Here is a 22,059-nt window from a genome sequence, read left to right on the forward strand (position 1 = left end):
CTTATGTTCGATTGTAGATCTCGCTATTCACCGTTGCTAATTCAAGGGGCGTTGTTTGTTGAAATGCAAGTGTGACAACCCAAGAGGAGGGTGAATTGGCTAATTAAAAATTCTTGGCTTAATTAGAAGGATTATTAAGATTATTTTGCTAATTAAGCACTAATTGATCTAGTCCTTGTTCAAATAAGCAAGATAGTGAAAACTAGGGTTTAGATGTTACTTTAACTTTTATATGCCCTAACCCTTGTTCAATAAAACATAAATACAAGTAAAGGTTAGAGTTTACCAAATCACCAATGTGCAAAGGAAAGGAGAAGAAAGAAGCTACGCCACAAGGAACACACAATTTTTATAGTGGTTCGGTCTATCACAAGACCTACTCCACTCTTCCAAGTTTACCTCCTTGGGTGCCCCACTAAAGGTGAGATTCTTAAATGGCGAATCTCCAAGCCGTACACCACCTTCTCCAATCTCTAAAGGGAACAAACCCTTTCTGCATGAAGCCTTGCGAGGGGACACTCTCTCTTACAATCGATTCACCTTTCTTAACGGGCCGAATTGGAGACCCTCAAATACAAATGAAGAAAATAAAAATAGAACTCTCTCTTTGCCTCTTGATAGGCGGATTACAAACTTTGTTGCTCACAAACTCTCCAAAGATAGAAAATGTAAAAGCCTAATGGAGATTCCTCTTGATAAAATGAAAATAGCAGGTTCAAGGCATTGAAGAGGATGAAACCTTTGATAGAAAAGTTTAAGCTCAAAAGGATTTGAAATAATGATGCAAAAGGTTGTTTAGATAGGTTTAGATAGTGTATATATAGCACACTTGAAAATATGACCGTTTAGGAGCATTTTGGTAAAAACTGGGTCATGAAAAAGTAACCTGCGCAGGCCCCAACGGCTAGTTTGCTAGACAGTGGCGGTTGACCTAGGCACGGAGGTCGACCGAGGCACGGCAGTCGCTCACCCTTATCGGGCTCACCTTTTAAATTTCAAATTTCATACCGTCGCGGTTGACCGACCCATGGCGGTCGCCCGGCGAGGGCTACCTGTTTGATTTAAATTTTCAGCTCAAAACACTATCCGCGGTCGACCGGCCCTATGGCGGTCGCCCGCCCAAACCATGCTGGATTGTTTCTGTCGAAACAGAAACATATCCGCGGTCATCCGGATTACCCCGCTCGACCGGCCCGCTAATGGAAGCCAAGTGTTGGATTTCCAGCCTTGCTTCCGCGGTCGCCCGGGACACCTTGGTTGACCGGCCCTGTTTAAAATTTGTTTTTAACTTTAAAACTCAAGGGTCTTGGGCCATGGTCTTTGGGCTTTAGTCCTAGGTTTTCAAACACATTTTTGGAAGTGTTAATGGTTTCCAAAGATATAAAAAGTTAAGTATAAAAACCATTTGAAAACCTTTTGAAAGTGCGATTTCCATAAAATCAAGAGGGCTCTAAATACATTCTAAAAGTAAAGAACCTTGAGTCTTCTTGGAATGTCTCCGCTCCTTGGCCCTTTCTTAGACTCCTCAACTTGTGAGAGAACATCTTGAACTTGATATGGCTTCTGTGACTTCCTCCAATCTTCAATGCATGTTGTAAGGTACATGAGGTGTCACCATGTTGGTTCATCTCCAAGCTTCTTCTTGACACTTGCTACTCGAGCTTCTTGAGTTGAACATCCTCCAATGGTGATGTCTTCAATGTATGTGCAAGCTCTTTGGTCCATTTACCTCTTGATCCTCAAGCCATGTGTTGAGATGAGTTGTGTAATGGCGAAATGACATTTCAAGTTCCTGTATAGAGCACAACACCTCAAGGCAATAAATGATAATCAATTTAAGTTTGCTAGCATCAAAACAAGAAGGTAAGGTGAATGTTTGAACCCATGGGAACCCTTGGGCTTACATTCTCCTCCTTTTTTATGATGGCAAACAAATTGATTAGGGAGGCAGGAGATATATAGAAATAGCATAAACAATAGAGCAATGCTCCCCCTCACTATATGCACATGTGTAATAAATGAATGTAAAGCATGTGATGCATATACAATGGACTATCTAATCAATTCCCAAAATTCTCCCCCTTTTGGCAATAGCAAAAAGGAAGGAATTTACAAGTGAGAGTGCAAGTGGGGTGTCAAAGTGAATAATAACTCATATGATATGACCTTTAAGCTTATATGATGCTTATCAAAGAGAGAACAAAAGTGAAATGCATGATAAGCCAACCCTTTTTTATCTATAGATTTGCAAGTGTAAGCACAACTATGAGGGCAATAGATCTTGTGAGCACATCACAATGATCTATATAGACATGAATATAAAACCATTTGGCTCTCCCCTAAGTATTTGTCATTGGCCTTTGGTAAAACCTATGAGGCAAGGCATGACAATACATAATGGCTATAGATATGACTGTGAATGCATAGCCAAAGAATCTTATCATGATGAATGATGTATTTACCTTCAAAAACACATGATAAGAGACACTTCATAGGCAATGAGATGATTAACTCAAGCACTATCCTATAAAGGAGAGTTCTAAAGAGTTTTCAAACTTTAGAACAAGATACTTATCATTTGAAATGATGATACCATATGAGTTCATCCAAGATAGGTCTAAAGCCTAAAATGATGTGACACTAAGGCTCAGGCTAAGGTACTTGTCATAAATGAGAGATAATCTCAAGGTGAAAACACAAGACAAGCACCAACAACACCACAAATGGAGCAATGAGGCTCCAAATGAGTGCTCTTATCATATGGAATGTAGTAACCCTATCAACCCACTTATGAGAAGATGGAAGATGGACAGATATGACATATATAGCTCCCCCTTTGTTAGAGACTCATACAAAGTAAGAATCTAAAGGGCTGTCCAACAAATAGTCACCAAGGGATTTAGAAGTAAATGATTGACAAACAACCCTTGGGCTATTAATGCATGACTGCTAGGGGTAATCAAGTAATACCAAATGAGATGACAACCTAGCAGACCATGCTCCCCCTAACTATGTGCATATATGATATATATATATATATATATATATATATATATATATATATATATATAACATTTCTAAGCACATATGGCTTGTCATAGTTAAGATGTTAGCTAGAAGCCAAAGAGATTAGATGTTTTAATTAAAGGTGGGGGTACATTCTCCTTCTCAACAAGAAGGCTAAAAGCACCAATTGAGTAGTTTTTAACTTTAAGGTTTAACATCTTACCATGTAGCTAATACCACACAAGAGGGATATCTTACATATATATAAAGTGTTGTAAATAAACACAGAAAAGCACACCAAGGATAGCAAAATCAAATAAGTTTGATGAAACACACTATCCTAGGACAAGCAACTCTATCCTATTGAGGACAACTAGTTCAGAAACTTTTCTATAAAGGTACACTAGTTTCCAACTATTAGGGAATGCTAGATTTCAATTTTATTTTCATGTTCATGATCCCTAATTGCTTGTTATATGTGTTTTGATGGATTAAGTTCAATTTAAATGATTAAGTATGATTATCGAAACACATTTCATTTCAATTCTTTTCCTTTAAAGCCAATTTTATACATTTCTTATTTTTATCACTTGTTAGGCTTTTTAGGCATAATCTCACGATTTTAATAATGTTCACAATTTGTAATGAGCTCATGAGATATAAGTTTGAGTATATGATGCAAATATTTTCAAATGACTCAAACTTATGGTAATCTAACTTGGGAATCTTTCACTATGTTATACATAGATCACATATATAGGCATGAAGTGCGTTCTTACTTTAGATCACATGCCTCTAATAAGGTGGATTTTTATAATTATAAAATTTAATGATTCCACTTTAGTTTGAAGTTCACAAGAAGAATATTTCAAGTTTAATTACTTTGTGAACTTAATCGAAGTCATATGGATAAAATAGATGATCAAACGTCAAATACACTCCATAATGACAATGTGTTCTAATGTGCACACTTACGTATTTTACCTAGATTTTCATTTTTCTAGTGCACATAGGTTTGGTGTGAAGGGATTAAGATAAACAAGGTTTCTTAGCATTTCACATCCTCCGATCAAATTTCACTTGTTTGAGAGTTTCAAAATCATTTTACTTTCTATCAAAACAAGTGATGTACATGTCATATATGAATAATCAAATTGAGTATCATTGACATGATTAGTTTTCAATGAGAGAATAAGATAACTCATGTGAATTTCTCATAGATGAAAATCACTTTAGGCACATGAAACAACTAATGAATTTCTCATGATGTATTCTATAGATTTGGAAATTCATTAAGCTTTTTGTTTTGACCCATCCAAGTATACTAGATTTTCTAAGAAGAATGATTAAAGGTTTCAATTTTCATTTTTCATCTTCTTTATCTAAATTAACTAATTTTGGCTCCAAAGACATTAAGTTCTTTAAGGATATTGCTTATTAAGAGCATATGTTTGTTTTGATTTTGCTAGACAACATGTGATAGACTAGGTGATTACCTTAGGATCTAGCAAACACTAAATTTGACATAATGGGGTTCAAGATACTAACAGATCTAAACTTAGAAACCTATCTTTAACCAACTAGGCAAATCATATGGGTCAATAAGGGTACTAAGTGCATAAATATGTTTTAAGTGATACACCAAACACTTAAACCAAACTACATGATCATACCAAAATAAGAGTGTGTAATTTATTATGCTTAATAACATGAATTTATATAAATTGATACAATATATCATGTTATCAATGGTATTATCACTTAAATATAGATACATATAGATAACACACGATAAGCCTATTGTATCTATTGTTTATTTTAAAATGATATGACATTTTGGGCACATTCCAACTAGATACAAGATGATGGATTAATTAATAAACATATGGTATCTAGAATGGGAGATAAAAATATGTAACATTTATGCACAACAATAGTCTAGAGAGATGATATCTTATTTTCTACATAGACTATTATTAGTATATGATGTGATCATTTAACACAATGAACATAGATACATTCTATTGAAGATGCATAGTTATGAGTATCTATATTCAAAAATAGAAAGATATAACAATGGAGCTCATGTGATCTAGATACAAAGATTAATGCAATAGGTGAGGTATCTAGAAAGAATACATATGATATAGCAATTTAAGCACAACCCATAATATTAACATATTCAATGAATAGTTTGAATGGGGAATTTTGGAACCCAAATCACTTTGGTTCCAACCAAGTTTGTTTGCGGGAGTGTGACTTTTCTTACCCAAACAAACTTGTTTGACTTCACAAATCTAAGCCTACACCTAGATTTATGCCCTAATCTACCACAATAATTACAAGAATAACACTTGGTAGATGATGAGCAAATAGAATAACAAGACTTTGAAAATAAGCAAACATGTTTATCTTTTTCTTCTTGTAGTCTTTGATTCTTTAAAGAGAGTTCTTTATTTATCAATTCAATCTCATTTACTTTATTCTTAAGATGATCTATTTGATGAGAAGAATTAATTTTTAGTTGTTCTTCATTTTGACAAACATGTTTATATTTTTCATTTAATTTCATGTTTGTGTTTTCAAGGCTTTCATTTTCTTTTCCAAGGTTATTACATCTTTTAATTAATTCATCATTTTTGTTTATTAAAACTTTGCTTAAATGACTTAATTTTTCATTTCTTTTCAAACTTTCATTAACTTCCAATTTCAAATTTTCAATTTGCTTTTCCAAATCGGAGATTGAGAGTTTGAAAGTATTTTCATTTGCAAAAGATTTTTGAGAAATTTCTTTTTGTCCTAGGACAATGTTTTTATTATTTGCTGAAAGATTTTTCTCATAAAAGCTTTCAAGTGAAGTCCAAATTTCTTTTGCATTTGTTCATGATGAAATTTTCTCAAAAGCATTGGGAAATAATCCACAACATAATATAACTATAGCTTTTGAATTTAATGAAAATAATTTTTCATCATTTTTATTATTTTTTCTTGGAATAGAAAATCCCCTTTTAATGACATCTAACATTTCAAAATCTATGGATTTGAGATAGGCAAGCATTTGGATTTTCCAAGCTCTATAATTCGTCCCATCAAAGTATAGAGGAATTAGAGCAGATCGGCCTTCCTCAAATTCCATTTGGATTGTCACAGATCTTTATCTCTTGTAAATTTTAAAATTAAAAATATCTTTAAGAGCCGAAGCTTTGATACCAAATGAAATGCCAGCGTGACAACCCAAGAGGGAAGTGAATTGGCTAATTAAAAATTCTTGGCTTAATTAGAAGGATTATTAAGATTAATTGGCTAATTAAGCACTAATTTATCTAGTCCTTGTTTCAATAAGCAAGTTAGTGAAAGCTAGGGTTTAGATGTTACTTTAACTTTTATATGCCCTAACCCTTGTTCAATAAAACATAAATACAAAGGTTAGATTTTACCAAATCACCAATGTGCAAAGGAAAGGAGAAGAAAGAAGCCACTCCACAAGGAACACACAATTTTTATAGTGGTATGGTCTATCACAAGACCTACTCCACTCTTCCAAGTTTACCTCCTTGGGTGCTCCACTAAAGGTGAGATTCTTCAATGGCAAATCTCCAAGCCGTACACCACCTTCTCCAATCTCCAAAGGGAACAAACCATTTCTGCACGAAGCCTTGCGAGGGTACACTCTCTCTTACAATTGATTCACCTTTCTTAACGGGCCGAATCGGAGACCCTCAAATACAAATGAAGAAAATAAAAAATAGAACTCTCTCTTTGCCTCTTGATAAGCGGATTACAAACGTTGTTGCTCACGAACTCTCCAAAGATAGAAAATGTAAAAGCCTAATAGAGATTCCTCTTTATAAAATGAAAATAGCAAGTTCAGGGCATTCAAGAGGATGAAACCTTTAATAGAAAAGTTTAAGCTCAAAAAGATTTGAAATAATGTTCCAAAAGGTTGTTTAGATAGGTTTAGATAGTGTATATATAGCACTCTTGAAAATGACTGTTTAGGGGCATTTTGGTAAAAACTGGGTCATGAAAAAGTAATCTGCGCAGACCCCAACGGCTAGTTTGCCAGACAGTGGCAGTCGACATAGGCACGGCGGTCGCCCACCCTTATCGGACTCACCTTTTTAATTTCAAATTTCATACCGTCGCGGTCGCCCGGCGAGGGCTACTTGTTTGATTTAAATTTTCAGGCCAAAACACTACACGCAGTCGACCGGCCCCATGGCGGTCGCCCGCCCAAACCAAGCTGGATTGTTTCTGTCGAAACAGAAACATATCTGCAGTTGCCCGGATTACCCCAGTCGACCGACCCGCTATTGGAAGCCAAGTGCTGGATTTTCAGCCTTGCTTCCGCGGTCGCCCGAGACACCCTGGTCAACCGGCCCTGTTTAAAATTTGTTTTTAACTTTAAAACTCAAGGGTCTTAGGCCATGGTTTTTGGGCTTTAGTCCTAGGTTTTTAAACACATTTTTTTGTGTGTTAATGGTTTCCAAAGATATAAAATGTTAAGTATGAAAACCATTTGAAAACCTTTTGAAAGTGTGATTTTCATAACATCAAGAGGACTCTAAATACATTCTAAAAGTAAGGAACCTAGAGTCTTCTTCGAATGTCTTCGCTCCTTGGCACTTTCTTGGACTCCTCAACTTGGGAGAGAACATCTTGAACTTGATATGGCTTTTGTGACTTCCTCCAATCTTCAATGCATGTTGTAAGGTACATGAGGTGTCACCATGTTGGATCATCTCCAAGCTTCTTCTTAACACTTCCTAGGAACTTGTGGGATCTTCATCTTGAGCTTCTTGAGTTGAACATCCTCCAATGGTGATGTCTTCAATGTCTGTGCAAGCTCTTTGGTTCATTTGCCTCTTGATCCTCAAGCCATGTGTTGAGATGAGTTGTGTAATGGCGATATGACATATCAAGTTCCTGTATATAGCACAAAACATTAGTCCATAAATGCTAATCAATTTGGGTTTGCGAGCATCAAAACAAGAAGATAAGGTGAATGTTTGAACCCATGGGAACCCTTGGGCTTACATTTCTGATGGTCATTGATCTCAATGTTGTGTTCACTATGGCTGTTACTACATTTTGTTATGTTGTTCATTAAGTATTCACCACACCAGCTTGAGAGAAAGTATTGTACCAAGCTGGCTGTGTGTATGGGATGATTATCTTTTTTTGTTTTATGGGATTTATAGTTGTTTGTATGGATATTGCAATTTTCTTTGTACAAAGATGAAGTTTCACAGTACATACACTCCAGCTTAGGGGGGAGTGTTGAAGAGTATGTAAGGGTAGTTTAGGTATTATGGGTATGATGAGAGGTATTGAAGTCTTTGTATAAGGTTGCCCTACGTTGGGCCTACATATACATCATTTACATGGGAGGACTCCTTAGTGGAGACTCTCCATCCTTTTCACTCGTCTTCTTCTCTCTTCTAACCTTAATTCCATTTCTAACACAGACAAAATGGCATCTATTCCAATTTAAGATGAGATACATGTCACCTCACCACCACATTCGCAGTAGTTCACTTTTGTTGAGATGCATGGGGCGGACCGACTACTATGGATTACCACTCTCACTAAGAGAGTGGATCACCTACATTTTTTCCACTACAAGGCTGATGAGGACTAGAGGATGAGCTCTTTCAAGGAGAGTTTGATGCAGAAGCATCCCCTCGGCAATTTACGTCAGTCATCATGTCTCCATAGCGTAAGTTTTCTTTTGATTTCAATAGTATTAGTCATGTGGTGTCATATTTGTAATTTCATTACTTGCATGTGTCTTTAATGGTCATTTGCATCAGTAGGAGTAGTTTGAGCTATCAAAGTTTCATTTTTCCCCCTACAAAAAAGGGGTAATATATGGACATTCCTTATAATGGGCTAGTCTATATAAAATCCCTTCATGTCATTTTTGACATGAGTTTTTGATGATTTGATTTTGTATAGATTCTTCCCTTTTGAGGGAGAGCTTAAATCTCTTTTGAGGAAGACGCTGAGATGGTCCGAATAAGAGACAAGAAAAAACAAGAGAAAAAATACAAGCACAAAGAAACTCAAGGAGGGAGCTCATCATAAAGAGCCAATGTCTCAAGCGATACACCCACTCTAGCCAAGCCATCCGCCACCTCATTTGTCGAATGTCGAACATGGTGAAATTCAATCCACCTAGACTTAGCTATGTCGAACAGTTCATCGAAAAAAATTGTCAAATCTCCATGGAGGCTTTTGTGGTCCATTTAGCCACCGAATAACATTGGAAGAATCTCCCTCCACTACAACCTTATCACGGTCATCTCGAGCTACAAGACTCAAGCCTTGGTATACCGCCCGTACCTCAGCTTCCGTGGCATCGGCTATGCCAAGCGGGCAATCCAAAAGCCCACAATAACTTTCCCTCATCATCTCTAAGAACACCCCAAATACCGGAGGGCCCGGATTCCCAAAACTCTTCTCATGTATCCCATCTTCTACCTTGAGACAATGGATTACAAGCTTGTGATTCTAGCTTTCTTCCATCTCTCCCGCCTACTTTTGCCTTGTTAAATGCAAGAGTGTCTTTTCATTGTCTCCGCGCTTGATCCGAGTTCTTGCATCCCCACGCCTGAAGAAAGATCCAGAAAAATTAACGAAAATTCAGATTTGCAAAAGACCTCTTCAGATCCACATTTCCTTTCAATTTTTCATTTCAAAATTTGCTGGAATTTTAACTCTGTAGTTGAAAAACAAGGGGAATTTAGATCTAGTATAGATCTAGATCAGATCTGGTAATTCCTGCATATTGAGAATTTGATTTGAAGAACGTAAATTGCTTCCGTCGTTTTTTGCTAAACGCCAATTTGATATCAGAGCTAGGCTGCAAGAATATCTTAATTCCTGCAATTCTTGGAGAGCATGGTTTTAAATTTCCCTGAAATGACCAAAATGCTTCCATTTCCTTCCTCATTGAAACAAAATCTACATGATTTCCTTTTACGTCATTATTTCCAAGAAATTATGAACTGAATTCCTAAAATTCGCCCCAAATTCCCAAAATTCGACCGAAATGGTCGGAACGACAAAAAAATTGAAAGATATTATTTGCATTTCATTTCATTTCATTAATGTAGATAATGATATTTCGCAGGCAACATCATTGAACTGCACAGAAAAGTAATTGTATCTTATGCATGGGATGTTAGATTAGAATGGAACCAATAATGCCTCGTAACTTTATGTGGTACTAACATAGAGTTGGGGCCTTAGAGGGGAGACTAGTCATTGTAATTGCTTATACTTCTTTACATTGTACTTCTTTTTTTACTCTATTGTTCTAGACAAGCGCGAAAACGCATGTCACTAGGTGTTCGATGTGATTAAGCCATTATGGATGGTTTTATTGATGTGATGGTTTCTAAGTACGTATTTGTGCTTATTCTAGCCCAAAGCTTCATCTTAAAATTTCATCATTTGCACATGTTTTTTTGAAAGATTAAAAAATTGCATCATATGTTTCCATACTTTTCCATGATCTTACAAAATTTCAACTGAAATTTCCACCGAAAGAAATGTTTCTGTTTCGGTGACGACCAGAACCGGAACCGAAATTTAAAACCTTGGTGAAGAGAAAGAAGGATTAGACTTAGTCAATTTGAGCCGGGTAGATCCTTTCACCTTCTCCATAAAAAATTTCTAAAGGATTCATTAGCCGACCTCAACTAGTTTGGGACAAAGGCCTAGCTGAGTCGAGTTGAGTTGAGTTGTTGAAGAGAAAGAAGGAAAACATATTAAAATTTGAAATGAAATCAGCACATAAATCAAGCCAAGAAGAGCAGATCTGTCATGAATTGTTCACATCTTGAAAAGTTCACTTCAAAGCAGATCTGCTGCTCCCGTGTTGATTTGTGGAATTCCTGATGCTATCTGAGAACCTTGGAGCATTTCGATTCATCAAGCTGCTCTCAGATATATTAGGAAAACAAATCTGAATACTTAAGTCCCAAAAATCAACAAGTTCCATATATAATCCTTTCAGATTTGTTTCTTGCCACAGATCAGAAACCTAATTGTTCTTAGGCTTCGTCTGCAAGAATCGCTGAATCTATCAATCGTTTGATTGAAATCCTCAAGAAAGGGTGAACAATGTGGCTGTGCGTGCATATCCAATATTGATGGGAATGATTGTTTTAATTTGTTTATGTTATGGTTGATTTTAATAGAAATTTCAATTTCCTGCATATCCAATATTCTCCATTGATTGAAACCCAAGCTATATTCTGTTACAAGTAGACCAGTGTTGGAATTGGCATATTGGCAGCACCTCAGTGCATATCTGAGCAATCAAAACCAATTGTCCAGCTGAACTCCATTGATCGGACCTGAACCTCTGTGATGACAGTTGTTGGTCAAAGTGGACAGTGATGTAGTTGGAAGGAGAATCTCGGCTAGTTTTGCTCAGGCCAGTTGAGAGAAGCTCAGGATTGAATTAGGCTAGTGGGTTGTTTGAGGCAAGGTTTTAAATCTCGGTTTCGGTTTCGGTTTCGGTTTCGGTTTCGGTCATCAGCGAAACCGAAACGTTTCGGTTTCGGTACGAAACTTCGGACGAAATCTGAAATTTCCGAAATTTCTGAAACGTTTCACCGAAATTTCCAAAATTTCGGGTGAAATTTTGCACTTCACCGAAACGTTTCACCGAAATTTCCAAAATTTGTCCTAAATTTCACCGAAACTTCCGAAATTTCAACAAAACGAAACGTTTCGGCCGAAATTTCCGAAACGTTTCGGCGAAGTTTGGTACTTTTCCGACTCGATGTGAATTTCGTTTCGTTTTCCACCAAAACCGAAATATTTCGGCCGAAACGAAACGTTCGGCCGAAATTTAAAACCATGGTTTGAGGAAGTATCCCTAAGAGGTCGGAATCCTGCCAGGTTAAAGAGTTCTGAATTGGAGTAGAGTTGGTAGTGGACTCCTCACTCTCAATGCCTCACATATTCCAGTAGACCCACTAGATTCCTAAGGACGATTTGCCAATACACTTTATGGTTGAACCCATTTCATTAATCAATACCTTTCCCTAGTCCTTTCTCTTTGATGGAGTCCTAAATTTTATCACATCCCATCTGAACATATCACTAGCCTCTAGAGTTTCAACCCTGTAGAAACTAACACGTCTGAGCAGTCCATTTGGCAGGAAACAAGAGAACAGGGGAGACCTCTCTGTTAGAAATTGCACCCTCCAAGCAGAATAGAAAAAGACGAAAGCAATTTACGTTCTTCGAATTGAATTCTTAATGCTCATGAATTTCTAGATCTTGATCAGATCTGGTATTCCACTTGCTTTTCATCCTTACTTTGAGATTCTAGCAGATTTTGAAATGGAAATTGAAAGGAAATGTGGATATGAAGAGCTTACTTACAGATATGAATTTTCTTCAAATTTTCTTGATCATTCTTCGGGGGTGGAGACTAGCTCAGCTCAAGCACGAAGTCAGCAAAAAAACACTCTTGCATTCAACAAGACGAAAGTAGATGTGAGATGGAAGGAAGCTAGAATCAAAAGCTTGCAACCCATTACCTCACGGTAGAAGATGGGAAATATGAGAAGAGCTAAGCTCTATCTCAAAAGAGAAGAATCTCTATGAAATCAAATCATCCAAAACTGATGAGAAAAATGAAATGAAGGCTTTATAGAGACTAAGCCCATTACAAGGAATGCCCATATGTTACCCTTAATGGAAACTTTGCATACCCAAACTACCCCTACCTAAGTTGTAAAATTCGTTTCGTTTGTTGTTTTGCTTTGGTGACCGGAACAGAACATTTTGGTCATTTCGTTTATTTTGTTCGAAACTTTTTGTCCCACTACGCTAAGGGAATTCTTTTTTTTTTCTTTTTTGAATAGTTAAAAATATGAAAAAAAATCCAAAAAATCAGAAATTGTTAGAAAAATATAAGAAACAAATAAATGAACCAAATATGTAAAAAATCCAACATTAAGGAAAATCACTATCAGCTGAAATGCTTGTGTTGACGAGTGCCTGACAAGATGAAAAATTTTTGTATACCAAATTATGAGTTTTTTTTACCAGACTTTTGGGATTTGATAATGTTAGGGCTTGATAGAGTATATGAATTTTTAAAACTGAAAAATTACCCATCGTTTGGAAGCTAAAATTTTGACTCGGCTCGATTTTTTTGAATTTTTTACTAGAACTCGAAAGTCAACTTTTTATCCTTTTAGAATTTGGCCTTAAAACTATTTTTAATGAATCCAATTGGGGGGTATTCCCTTATTTACATGTCCATTTACTTAAGATTTACATGTAAATACTAAGAAGAGGAAAGAAGAAGAGACAAGGAGTGTAGGAGAAAATTAACAGATTTCAGACGAAATTGACAAAAAATTCGAAACGAAATAAAGTATGACCATTTCGTTCCGAATTTTAGTCCGGAACGAATGAAACGATATTTACAACTTAGACCCTAACTAATTTTAGTAAGTCAAGGTTGATTGGTATTAATACCCAAGATGAGTCTATCGTAAAGCTAGAGGGGTTGCTCGGTTGCAGGGTGGATAAGCTCCCTCCTTCCTACTTAGGGCTGCTTTTAAGGAAGTAAGCCAAATAAGAATATGCTTGGGACCCGATTATGAAGAGGTGCAATTTGGCGTCCTTAGGAGATAGAATAACCCTGATCAAGGTCGTCCTAGCCAATATTCCTATATCAACTATTGGTGTTCCAATCTCCAATGAGTATCCTCCAGTTGGGGAGGGTCCAATGAAAAGACAAAGTTTCATATTGTTACTTCAGAGGAGGTTTGTACGCCTTTAAAGTCGGGAGGAGTGGGCATTAGAAGTTTGAAAAATGTCAAAAAAGCCCTCTTGGGGAAATGGCTCTAGAGATCTGGGAGGAAAGACTACATTTGTGGTCTCCGGTTTATAGTAGTGAGCCGGGCCAATGGCTATCTGGGGACAGGTTTAGACAGTGGTTGCAGTGTGGAGAGATATCTTAAAACAAAGACATAAGCTCTGCAAAGGTATCAGGCATAGAGTGCACTCGAGTGATCGGATTAGATACTAGTACCACAAATGGTGTCAAGCATCTGCTCTTAAAGCTATGATTTGTGGACACGGACACGAGTGTCGCGTGTCGACAAGGACACGGAGTGTCGGACACGGCAAACCCCCAAACTTTAGAAACGGGGACACGGCTAAAATAAAAAGTATATGTAATCATGATTTGTGGATATGGATTCGTGTGTCCAATTTCAACATAAATATGAGTTGTCTAAATGAGGTAAACACAATATTCAATAAAAAAACAAAATGTCACACTTGACAAGGTACAAAAACATGTCCACACACCCACATTAAGTCTAACACTTCCAGCAATACAAGTAAAAGTGTCCAAAGGAGTGTCGACACGTGTGGACACGAGTGTCGTGTCGGACAGATCAGGAAACATGAGTTGGCAACAAATTCGAAGAGTCGGCCAAATCATAGTCTTAAAGATACATTCCCAGATTTATTCGCAGTGGTTATGTATAAGGAAGCTTTTGTGAATGAGTGTTTCGATTAAGTGGACGAAAGGATCTCATGAAAATTAAGGTTTAGTAGGAATTTCTTTGAGCGGGAAGTGGATCAGGTGGCAAATTCTTTTGTAAATTCTGGAGGAATGCTTCAAAAAGTGGACAGATGAGGATAAAGGAGTTTGGATATGGTGCTCGTCTGTGGGTCTTTGGTTTCAAATCCTTCTACTCTCATCTGGCTATGAGCCCTGGCCCTCGCTTCTAGCTAAGGTGTGAAGCACTTTCAAGACAAGATCTCCACAATAGATCAATTACGCAATCGACATATGGTGATTGTGGGCCATTGTGCACTGTGTGCAAGCTGGCGAAACAGTAGATCATATGTTTCTACATTGTTGCTAGAGAAGCAAGGGGAACAATCTTGAGAAAGTTTGGCATGCTGTGGGTCTTCCTAAAATACTTATTCTACCTTTTGGAGCAATGGTCGTGTACTTTGGCATTCAAAAGGGAAGATGTTTTGGAAAGTGGTTTTACTTGCCACTTTATGGGTCCTTAGGAAAGAATGGAATGCTCGAGTCTTCAAGGGCAAAGTTAAGCCACCTCAATTTATTTATATAAATTGAGGAGCTCCAAAAACCGGATTGATAATAAAGTTGATCCACAGGGCTGGACGACTCATGAAAACATCTTTCTTCAGCTGGTCTAACTTCGAATCAATCTCTGGAGTTTGCCCTTATCCGAATGGGTCTTGCAAGAAAATAGGATTACATATTGAGCTCGCATTATCCATCGCATGGGAAAAAGCCCTTCCGAGTTTTCGGTTTGTATCTGCTTATGAATTGTGACGAAGGTGGAGAGATATTTGCTTTAGCTCTAAAGAGACATCGATTCCCTTGCCATAATGGGAACTTCCCGAGCCTCTAAAGTTGAACATCGATGATTCTAGTCTTGGTAATCCAGGACCGGCGGGAGTAAGAGGTCTTCTAAGGGACGATCATACAATGTTTTAAATTTCGGTTTCGGTCGAAATTTCAGCCGACATCTTGTAAATTTCGTGGAAAAAATTTGGTCTCTCTAAAATATCAGTCGGTGAAAATTTCAGTAGAAATTTCATGTAAAAAAATGATTCCGTGCGACTTTGTTTTGGTCTTGGTTGAAATCCAAAATTTCGGCCAACCCATTGGATCAGGGAGCTACTAAGTGGGCCTTTTCAAGTCCCATCGGAACTACAGATTCAAATGAAGCAAAAGTTAGAGCAGCATTACAGATCTGGTGACTTTAAGAGAGGCCATTCTTGAATAATCTCATTGTTGAAGGAGACTCCCCGAATGTAATTAGGTGATTAAAGGGGAGGCCTGGAGGTTCACGTCTTGGATTGATGAGATTCACGAGCAAGCAGAATGCTTCTCTATTTCCTATAGGCACGTGAGGAGATCTACCAACGAAGATGCCAATAGATTGGCCTGGGCGGGAGTTTGAAGAGCCTCCTTGGAACTATTTGATTTTCTTACCCCTTGAGTTCCTCTTTTTAGCTTTTTGCACTTTCTGGAGCTCTTTCCCTTTTTTTCTTTCTTGACCATCTCAGTCCTCTGTACTATTTCTCCTCTATTCTTCAATAAAAAAATTTGCCATGAAAAAAAAGGCGATGATATTTTCACCCCCGCTACAGTACATATTCGCCCCCTTTTTAACGTGATTTGATGTCAAAAACATTAAAGTTGCCCACTGTTCACGTTAAGCGGGGGGGAATGCGTACTGCAGAGGGGCTGAAAATATCATCTCCCTAAAAAAAAAACTGCCCCTACTAGTGCAAAAAATACCATTAAAGACGTGCAAGTAATGAGATTACAAACATGACACCACATGACTCAAACTAATGAAACCAAAAGAAACCTTATGCTACGGAGACATGAAGGCTGACGTAAATTGCCTGCGGATATTCCAGCATCGAGGACCTCCTCGCGTCCAGCTAAATTTAACTTTAATGGCGGTAGTAAGAGGAATCCAAATCAAGCTAGCTTTGTTGGAGTTTCTCTTAGGAAGATGGCTATGTCAATTGTACCTTTATTAAGCTAGTTGACCAAAATAAGGTGAGTTTCTCTCAGGAATTTGTTCTGGAGTGAAATTACTTTTGAAGGGTCAAGTTCGATTCTTCATAATGATGGGATTCCATACACCATTAGATGGCCTAAAGGATAACTTCCCCTTTTGTTCTCTCTTGGAATAAGTAGATATGAGGGGTAAATTCCTCCTTCCAATCAATACAACGGGTAAATTCATCCTTCTAATGGGAACGAATTCTCAAACTCATCAAGAAGCAATAATTCCAATGGAGAATCAAATATTAGTTCACCATTTCAGAAAAAAAAAAAGGAAGCAAATACTAGTATCAATTTTCTACAATGATGGTGACATGACATTGCACGATTATATCTGTTAGAAGCCACCAAGGAGGGAGAAAGAAAGAGGAAGAAGAGAAAGAGTGAGTTAGGGATCCTCCCCCTCACTTATGTATTTATAGGAAAGAGAACATACAAATTACTACTATGCCCTTATGGCTACAATACACACCCACACACACTTCTAACACTCCCCCTCAAGCTGGAATGTATATATTATACATTCCCAGCTTGTTACAGATGTCATTTAATTTTGCATTACTAAGGGATTTAGTGAAAACATCCGCTAGTTGGTCCACAGACCGAGTGAAAGAAACATGAATCTCGCCTCTATGAATTCGCTGGCAAATGAAGTGACAATCAACCTCTATGCATGGTTTTAAATTTCGGCTGAAACGTTTTGTTTCAGCCGAAATATTTCGGTTTCGGTGGAAAACGAAACGAAATTCACAGTGAGTCGGAAAAGTACCAAATTTCGCCGAAACGTTTCGGAAATTTCGGCCGAAACGTTTCGTTTCGGTAAAATTTCGGTGAAATTTCGGAAATTTCGGTGAAACGTTTCGTTGAAGTACAAAATTTCACCCGAAATTTCGGAAATTTTGGAGAAACGTTTCCGAAATTTCGGTCGAAATTTTTACAAGATTTCGTCCGAAATTTCGTACCGAAACCGAAACGTTTCGGTTTCGGTGATGACCGAAACCGAGATTTAAAACCTTGCCTCTATGTGCTTGGTTCTCTCATGGAAGACATGATTGGTAGCTATATGAATCGCAGCCTTATTGTCGCAATAAAGCTGAGCTGGAGAAGATGGGGAGAAACCAATCTCAGATAGGAGTGAACGTGACCAAAGGAGTTCTCCACTACTATGGGACATAGCTCGATACTCTGCCTCGGCACTAGACTTGGAAACAATGTCATGTTTCTTACTCTTCCATGACACTAAATTGCCGCCAACAAAAGTACAATATCCAGTGGTAGATCTCCTATCTGCAGGAGATCCTGCCCAGTCTGCATCACTAAATCCTTCCAACCTGATATGCCCATGCTTCTTGAATAGGAGGCCTTTCCCTGGTACCCCTTTCAAGTAGCGAATAATCCGAATCACTGCTACCAGGTGAGAAGTACGGGGTGAGCTCATATGTTGGCTAACAACACCAACAGCATATGATATATCTGGAAGAGTGACTGTAAGATATATGAGCTTACCCACTAGCCTCCTGTATCTACCTGGATCATCTAACAAAGCCCCTTCTTCTGGAAGAAGTTTCTCATTTGGGTCCATAGGAACTGAGGCAAGTTTCACTCCAAGGTAACCTGTCTCCTCAAGAAGATCCAACACATATTTCCGCTGCGAGAGAGAGATACTTCTAGTAGAATGGGCAACCTCAATGCCAAGAAAGTATCTAAGACGTCCCAGATCTTTGGTTGAGAACTCTTTCTGCAAGAATGTCTTCAGTTTATGTATCCCCGCTGAATCACTGACTGAATCACCGCTGAATCAATAGAACACAACTAGCACCCGACTGATAACTGAAGACAGAGTGATTAATAGCACATTGCTTCACGCCAAAGCGCATGATAGCATCGCTAAACCGGCCAAACCAAGCTCTAGGGGACTACTTCATGCCATATATAGATCGCCGCAACCGACACACTGAAGAGGACATCTCCCCCTGAGCAACATACCCAGGAGGTTGTTCCATATACACCTCCTCAATAAGCTCTCCATGTAAGAAGGCATTCTTCACATCTAGCTGATGTATGGGCCAGCCGTTGTTAACTGCAAGTGAGAGGAGAACCCTGAGTTATGGTATTTTGGCAATCGGGGAAAATGTCTCATGGTAATCAACTCCAAAGGTTTGAGTATAACCTTTGGCAACTAGGCGGGCCTTCAGGCGTTCAACTGTCCCGTCAGGTAAGTGTTTGACGGCATAAACCCAGTGGTAACCAACGGGCGGAGCTCTAGGTGGAAGGGGAACTAAATCCCATGTATGATTGGCCTGAAGGGCCTCCATCTCAAGGTCCATAGACGCACGCCAACCAGGATGATCAAGAGCTGCTAGCAAGGACTGTGGCACAAAAACAGAAGACAAAGAAGATACAAAACTCCGAAACATAGGGGTCAGAGAGTCATAGGAAACAAATGAGGAAATAGGATGAGCAATGCTATAAGAACGAGTACCCGAGGCAATGGGAGAATCTGCAGGTACCTGAGAAGAGGTAGTCGTGATCTCCGGCTGAGATGTCGATGGCGTAGGAGGCTGATGGGCTGTAGACTTCGACTTGCATTGATATGTCTTCGTAGGAGCTGGAAGAGGAACCTCTGGAGCCTGTAATGAAGAAGAGGGCTCATAAACAGTGCTAGACGGATGAACCGGCAAAGGAGGACCTGAGGAAGGAGAAGGTATGCAAGACTCAGGGACCGGCAAACGAGGAGACGAGGAAGGAGAAGGTATGGGTCTGGAAGAGCTAGACGAGGAAGCGGGATGTTCGAATCAAGAACTGCGGGACAATCCTCATGAGGAGTGATAAAGTAAGACTCGGACTCAAAAAAGGTGACATCGGCAGAGACAAATGACCTACGTAAGCGAGGACTGTAACACCGATCACCTTTCTAGGTCCGAGAATACCCAAGAAAGATACATCGCTCAGTGCGAGGGTCTAATTTATCTAATCTAGGGTTGAGGTTGTGGACAAAGCACACACAACCAAAAACCCGAGGGGTGAGAGGAAAAGGGTCATGCTGGGGATGTAACAAGGCGAATGGGGATGAACCACTAAGGACAGAGGAAGGACGCCTACTAGCAAGGAAGCAGGTTGTAAGGACGGCATCACCCCAATAGGTCTTAGGAACCCGCATTTGAATGATAAGAGTGCGGGTCCCATGCAGTAAAGATCTCAACCTATGTTCTGCCACACCATTTTGTTGGGAGTTGTGAGCACATTGGTGGATGATGCCACGAGTAGAGAGGAATTCTTGGAAGCCATTAGATTATGAAAAGTACTCTCGAGCGTTATCAGTGCGCAAACATTTGATTGAACGACCAAACTGATTTGTAACCTCGGCATGAAAGGTACGAAAGGCAGAGAAAACCGCCGAGCGGTCTTTAAGCAGATAAAGTTAAGTCATGCAAGAAAAGTCATCAATGAAGACAATGAAATATCGGTATTCAAAAAGAAAGGTAGTAAGTGTGGAACCCCATACATCAGAGTGTACTAACTCGAAAGGGTGCGAGACTCGACTAACAAGTCTAAGAGAAAATGACACACGACGGTGTTTGCCAAGCTCACAGGCCTCGCACTGAAATGCCTGAATGGGGGTAGGAACAATGAAGGTCCGCTGTAGACGCTCGAGGCAAGGATGACCAAGGCAACAGTTACACTGATAGGCATCGATGGAGCTGTGCAAAACAGTACTGAAAGGGCCACAGTCGAGACGATAAAGCCCATCTACCTCACGTCCCGAACCAATCATTTTCCCAGTCGAGAAATCCTGAACCAAACAATAAGATGGATAAAATGAGACAAAGCAATGAAGATGTTTGGTAAGCTGACTAACTGAAAGTAGGCTAAAAGGGGACTTAGGGAACACATAAGACAGAGGATAAGGTAAGACCAGGGCGTGGAGAAATACTGCTAATACCAGAGATAGGAGTAGTACTCCCATCAGGAAGAGTAATAGACTGCGAGGATAGGGGCCGAAAGGAACTAAGAGATGAAGAAGTACCTGTCATTTGGTTTGATGCCCCGGAATCAATGATCCAGGAGTTGGTGCTAGAAAGAAAAGAGGTAGGGAAACTACCTGGCTGGGCAAAGACAGCACTCTACGGGCGACGGGATAATCGAAGGCACTGGAACTCATCATTGTTAGCGTGAGAGACAAAGAAGCCCTCAGAAGGGGCGGCTATACTGTGCTGTGAAGAGGAAGCCAATATAGCTGAAGGAGCAGAAGCCAAATGGTGTACAGAGTAAATGATGCGACACTCAGGAGGCGGATGGAGCTCGGAATGAAGAGCATAACAAGTGTCAAGATAAGGTCCCTCCCGCCGACAATGAGAGCAATATGGACGGGGATGACCACCAGTATCACGGCCGCCAGTAAGATCCCGGCCACCAACACATACACTACGGCGTCGACCACAGCCAAAGGTACCGCCACCACGAGTAGCACGATCACTAGTGCTATAGGCAGCAATAGTAGAACAATCAAAGGAATCAGAATGAGTAGAGGTGTTAACGAGGCACCGCTCAGCGTTTGAATAGTCCTCCATGAGAGAGGGCACATAATGAGGTGGGAATGAACCATCCACCAATGAAGAAGAGCTAGGTAAAGAGGAAGCTGAAGATAATGGAGAGGGACGAATCGAAAAGGTCAAGCTAAGAGAGGGATCCGAAATAAATGGAGGATCCATGAAGAGAAAGACAGATGAAGGAGCTCAAGCACTACGACTGCAGAGCCCGAAAGGAAGAGGGGCCACTAGATGAGCCAAGAGAGAATACCGCGGCTCCGATGACAACCACTACAACCGAGAGAGGCGGGAGGCATGATAAGGCCTCGAAGAGAAAAAGACATAAATATACAAAGGAATCGGAGCCACGGAAAGAGTTATGGGGACTAAAATGTTTAGGCCATGAAGGAAAGGGACAAAAAGAAAGGAAAAAAGGAACAAACGGAGAAGAGGACTAGGGTTTTAGAATATGCAGGGCTTCAAATGGTGGAGATTGGGGTGTAGGTGGTGGTGGTGGTGGTGGTGGAGGAGGTGGAGGGTGGTCGTGGTCGTGGTGGAACTGTAGCACGAACTGTAGCAGGTTACTGTAGCGGTTTACTGTAGCGGGGAGTCGAGGAGAAGAGATAGGAGACGAGATGGGAGGAGGAAGGGAGGCTTGCAAGGTGGTCCCTAGGGCCTCAAACCCTAGGGCTCTGATACCATGTTAGAAGCCACCAAAGAGGGAGAAAGAAAGAAGAAGAAGAGAAAGAGTGAGTTAGGGATCCTCCCCCTCACTTATGTATTTATAGGAAAGAGAACATACAAAATACTACTATGCCCTTATGGCTACAATACACACCCACACACACTTCTAAGTTCTAACAATATCAATGTGTGCTAGTCAATGCATTACCAATTGTATTGCTTTTT

The 22,059-nt window shown here is 39.4% G+C and overlaps 1 protein-coding gene across 5 annotated transcripts in view; it reads right to left on the reverse strand.

Moving 5' to 3' along the window:
• Positions 1–22,059, reverse strand: part of LOC143856235 (HSP20-like chaperones superfamily protein) — a 57,319-nt gene that overhangs the window by 22,913 nt on the left and 12,347 nt on the right. The window lies entirely within an intron of this gene.

Source organism: Tasmannia lanceolata, unplaced genomic scaffold, assembly GCF_043159265.1.
Source record: "Tasmannia lanceolata isolate RefF3 unplaced genomic scaffold, GAP_Taslan_0.1 ptg000023l, whole genome shotgun sequence".
Classification (NCBI taxonomy): domain Eukaryota; kingdom Viridiplantae; phylum Streptophyta; class Magnoliopsida; order Canellales; family Winteraceae; genus Tasmannia; species Tasmannia lanceolata.